The sequence below is a fragment of the Abramis brama genome (assembly GCF_963993115.1).
Source record: "Abramis brama genome assembly, chromosome: 3".
NCBI classification, from domain to species: Eukaryota; Metazoa; Chordata; class Actinopteri; order Cypriniformes; family Leuciscidae; genus Abramis; species Abramis brama.
In genome coordinates this window covers 34552176-34557783 of record NC_139965.1, presented here as the reverse complement: position 1 = coordinate 34557783, position 5608 = coordinate 34552176, and the positions used below count along the sequence as shown (strand labels likewise).

The 5608-nt window shown below is 36.9% G+C and overlaps 1 pseudogene across 1 annotated transcript; it reads right to left on the bottom strand.

Annotated features, from left to right (window-relative positions):
* Positions 1-4268: 4268 nt before the first annotated feature.
* LOC311079781 (putative nuclease HARBI1) lies at positions 4269-5200 on the bottom strand (annotated as a pseudogene). The gene has a single exon. The product of its transcript is annotated as a putative nuclease HARBI1 (transcript).
* Between the last annotated feature and the right edge of the window lie 408 nt (positions 5201-5608).

The window sequence follows — 5608 nt, the reverse complement described above, 5'->3', positions numbered from 1 at the left end:
GTGAAGAAATAATCAGTATGGGTTTCATGGCCTTATTTCAGTGAGAATTTTTTTTTTTGTATTTTCACAAACCACGCATAAATGTCATTATCTCAAAACTACAAACTTTTACATACATGCTGCTGATATATTATTGTAGCAGAGTTTGTGCTGAATACAGTGTAATTAGACTTTAGCCATGAAAATGTCACAAGTAACAGAAATAACCAGAAATGTCAGAGCATGTCAGAACACCTCCAGGGCCCAGAAAACAGCTCAGACCTCAGAGGGTTAAATGACTCTACAGAGGTATCACCACTCATAGTATGGGATTGTGCAAAAGCATATCTCAGAGGTCGGATTATTTCATTCGCAAGTGCCAAGAAAAGAGAGAGAGTAGCTAAACAACAAGAATTAGAACACATTATTAAAAATTTAGAGAAACAACATAAACAAACCTCAAACCCACAACTACTAAATAAAATAAAAGATGCACGAAGAGAATACAATAGCTTAATCGCTGATAAGATCGAAGGCAATCTAAGGTTTATTAACCAAAGATATTATGAACATGGTAATAGAGCTAGCAGATTGTTAGCAATTAGACTAAGAAAGCAAAGATCCTCAAACATCGTACAAAAAATAAAATCTAGTCGCTCTATCAATCCCCTTACTAAGCCTAATGAAATTGCAGAATCCTTTGCAGATTTCTACAAATCACTCTACAAAAATTCTGATACTTGCTCTGACAATAATATTCTGGCACCGTTCCTAAATAACATAAAATTGAACGAGTTAACAGAGACAATGGCAAAGGATCTGGATGAACCTATTAAAGAAAGTGAAATCATTGAGACAATCTCTACGTTAAAGAATAATAAAAGCCCAGGACCCGACGGATATATAAATGAATTCTATAAAAACTTTAAAGAACTAGTCTCTCCACTCTTATTAAGAGCATATCATTATGCGCTGCAATCTGGTACAGTGGCGCCCTCGTGGAGGGCCATTTGTCGTAATTCACAAAGAGGGCAAAGATCCTGCCGAATGTCAGTCATATCGGCCTATTTCATTGTTAAATAGTGATCTACGAATATTGACTGCCATTCTTGCCAAAAGGGTAAATAAATTAATTAGTCAAATTATACATCCGGGCCAAACCGGATTTATCCCAGAGAGATATTATGGAGATAATCTTCGTAGAGCGTTAAATATTATGAGTTATACAAAATCTACAGGTGCAAAGGCAGTATTCTTATCACTTGATGCTCATAAGGCATTTGATCGGGTATCTTGGCAGTATTTGATCCAAACTCTTAAACGTTATACGCCGATGATGTCCTACTTTTCCTAACAGAACCTGAGACAACAATTCCATATTTAAAAAAGCTAATTCTCAAGTATGGTTATTACTCTGGATATAAAGTGAATATGGATAAAACTGAGGCCATAGATGTTAATGGACAAATTTCAAAACAAATCCAAATTAATTGCAGGTTCAAATGGCCCAAGAATGGGTTTAAATACTTGGACATCTTTATTCCCTCCTCTTTGGACCAGTTATATGATACAAACTATAAAAAAGTGATAAAAAATATTAGTGAAGATTTAAATCATTGGACAGCTCTCCCTCTCTCTCTGATTGGCCGTGTTGAATCTATTCGTATGAATGTCCTGCCGAGATTACTCTATCTGTTTCAGATGTTACCCATAGAAGTGCCAAAATCTGTCTTTGATTTGCTTAATAAAATAATTTCTAAATTTATTTGGCAAGGAAAACGGCCAAGAATAAGGCTTAAAATAATACAATCACCTAAAACGAATGGCGGGCTGGGACTCACAAACTTTAGGTTTTACTTCTGGGCAGCTCAATTGAGGCCCCTGGTCTCATGGATGAGAGAAGACACACAAACCCGGTGGATCAATATTGAAAAGAGCCTTTGTTCCATGCCCCTTAAAATTCTGCCCTTTTCCAATGTGTCATTAAAAAATGCCTCCATAGGTGAATGGACCAAAGTTACTTTAAAAATTTGGAGAACTATACAAAGATCATTAGGTTTGTCCTCATCTCATCCGCAGCCAGCATTGGCTATCTTAATGACTTTGCACCATCTCGTACAGACGTGGGTTTTAAAAAGTGGTCTCAATATGGACTTGATTATCTGCACCAATTATTTCATGATGACACACTTAAATCATTCGAACAAATAAGAAATGAATTCACACTCCCAAGGTCTGAATTTTTTAGATATTTACAACTGAGACATTTCCTCACAACGCATAAGGATCTAGTAATCATTAAAAAACCCTCCCCAATAGAAGTTTATTTTAAAGAAATACAAATTGGACGTGCAGTCAAAAAAAATATTTCTAAAGGATATCTATTATTTTCGACTAAGAATTCAAATAACACATTACAGATCAAGGAAAAATGGGAGGCCGGAATTAATGAAACAGTTCCTCTTGAAAATTGGGAGGAAGCTTGTGGAGAGGTTCATCTTGTGACCAACTCTAATGTCTGGAGGGAATTCAAATGGAAGATAATAACCAGATTTTTTCGAACCCCACAGATAATTGCAAAATGGAAACCATCCTGCTCAGACAAGTGCTGGAGAAATTGTGGCCAACATGTTGGTAACCACACCCATATCTTGTGGTCAAGTCCAAAATTAAGAAATTACTGGAAAGATATATTTGACGCCCTTAAAGAAATCTTCCATTATGAAATCCCAGAAGACCCCATAATAGCCCTTCTAGGTGTGCGTCCAGAGGGCCTTGAGGGTAGAGCTAAAATATATTTATTACAAATTTTACTTGCTGCAGCCATTAAGTGTATTACATGCAGATGGTTAACACCTGACCCTCCATCATACAATGCTTGGATTCAGAAAGTATGGGAGTTGTACGAAATGGAACAAATCACATTTGCATTACGACTTCAGAAAACGGTCTTTTTAAAGAGGTGGGCACCTGTAATGCCTTTAATACTCCAGTGATCAAGAGTTATACTGTCATATCCACCCTGTGTTCATCTCTGCCTTTCTACATTTATTTATTTTTATTTATGTATTCACTTTATTATTATTATTATTATTATTATTTATTTATTTATTTTTCTCCCCCTGTACTAGGTGTATTTGTTTTCATTCTCTGTATAATGTGTACAATATAATTAAGAATTGTCAATATTATGGAAACATGTTAAAACCCGATGCCATACTGTACTGTATAAAAATGCTGTGGTTCTAAATAAAAACATAAGTTAAAAAAAAAAAAAACAAGATGAATAATAGAACACAGCTGAACACAACCAAACAAACTCATAATGACGTGACCATGGAAACAAAGGAGTGGCGGGAAAGTCAAACAAAGGAACACATGAGAATGAATGAAAACAAACTAAAAGTCCATGATAACTAAGACAAACTGAACATAACTGTGACAATTATTAATATCACATTTTTAAATATGATGGTTAAGTATGTGCCTTTAGCTCCAACATCAGGGGTGCCTTTTACCCCAAATAGCATACTTTTAAATATTCATCCATTATTGAAAAAATGTTGCTTTATTTACCTTGAACAAAACTGAAAAACATTAACAAGACCTTTGTCTCAAAACATAGACAATAATTGTATTGATTCTCATTTGCTACATAAATTTATAACATTTTAAAATAACATTAAATATTTGATAAACTTTAGCGCAGAATCAACTTTGCTATCCGTGATCGTGGTAAGATGATCGGATTTTTGTTATCAGATTGGATCAAATCTTGAAAATGGGTTGTTCAAAAGGGAAAGAAGGAATCTGAAATCAGATTAGATCACGGAATCCAATCCTAGTTTTAATCTGGATCAAACCTTCAGTTTGTGTTCAAAATTTGCCAGTAGGATTTGGATAACTTTGATCCAAAAAAACAGGATTATCTTGATCCCAACAGGGGGTAGGATTTCAAGGTGGATTCCAGGAAGAAAATGTAGTAAAACTTTAAAATTGGTCAAATAATACATTTGTATAATTTAGTGTATAAACTATTATTTATATTTTGCACTTGACTTGTGTAACCGTTGTAACATTGATAAAGTAAAGTAGACATAGGCTACCAATTAAGCTATTCAGTATAGTAAAGTAAAAATTAAATAAAAATAAAAATGATCTTGAAATAATGAAATAATCCCCCAAACAGATTTCAATAATAAACAAAAATAATATATTACATTTTTCTGTCATTCATCACCGTATATTAAGAAACAATTTCAAAGAAACAATCATCAGAGATGAGCCTGTCAAAAATAATGTCTAACAATTGCATCCCTTACTATATGTCCAGTCAGTCCCTCATTCTGACAGAATGCCAGAGGTTGGTCTGGTTCTTCAACAGGCTCAGGTGCATCATAAACATCATCACAGAGAGGGACATTGCACCTGGTAGCGATGTTGTGCAGGACGATACACGCAAGTATTATGTTGCATGCTCCCTGTGGTTCCACTCGCAAGTAGTTAAGGCATGCAAAGCGTCTCTTCAGAACTCCATTTAAATGCTCAATTGCACATCTTGTTTTGCAATGAGCAGTGTTGAAGCGTGCCTGCGCAGGTGTGGTTGCTGCAAGAAAATGAGTCATCAGCCATGGTAGGAGTGGACAGGCACTGTCTCCTAATATTATGCCATCCGGTCAGTTGGTTTGGAGCTCTCTGTATAAAGCACTCTCTCAGGATACGTGCATCATGAACAGACCCAGGCCACTTCACAACACACTTTGTGATGATGAGGTCAGCATCGCCCACAAGTTGGATGTTGATGCTGCGCCTCCCCTTTCATGAGATGCTTGGATATGCACATGAGTGCAGTCAATAACCCCAATAGTATTGGGCATGTTCCCCAAAAGAAAAAAAAAAAACTTGTGCTTGGTCTGGGCAATCTGGACATCCTTTGGAAGTGAAACAAACTGATTGACCAGGCTGGCCAATGCAATTGACACAGCTTTCACTACATCACAGACAGATCTTCCACAGACAGACTGTGACTCCTTCGGGTTCTTCGTTGAAGTTTTGGCCTGACAAGGTCTGCAATGTACTTAATATCAGCATTCCCAAAGCGAAAGCGAGCATACAGTTCTTCAGTGGTGTATTGCTCCAGTGGTTGTGCACGCTCAACATACACCCTTTGACGGTATCCTCTTCCACCAAAATGGTGGTAGCGATGGACAATACCTGACATGTCAGTGCCTCTTTCTAAGTCCTCTGAGAAAGGCTGAATATAAGATGGCTGTCAAATACCCACACACAAATTGGCTGACGTGCTGTGGCTTGTGTTCAATTAAATCAATCATGCCCAAGGCCTATAAATACTATGTTCACTACAACAGATGAGGTGGAACCATGGACTCAAAAGGACCTAATTTCACTGTTGCAGAAACCCATGCACTGCTGGAGGGTGTTAAGTACCATTATGTCTCAATAGTAGGAAGCTCTGTTGCAGGTGGAATGGTGACTAACAAAAGGAAGAAAGACATTTGGGTTGAAATCACCCAGAATGTGAATGCAATGGGGTCTGGCCAGAAGAGGACCTTGGAGCAAGTGAAATTTAGATGGAAGAATCTGAGGGCCAGAGCAACAAAGGACCTTG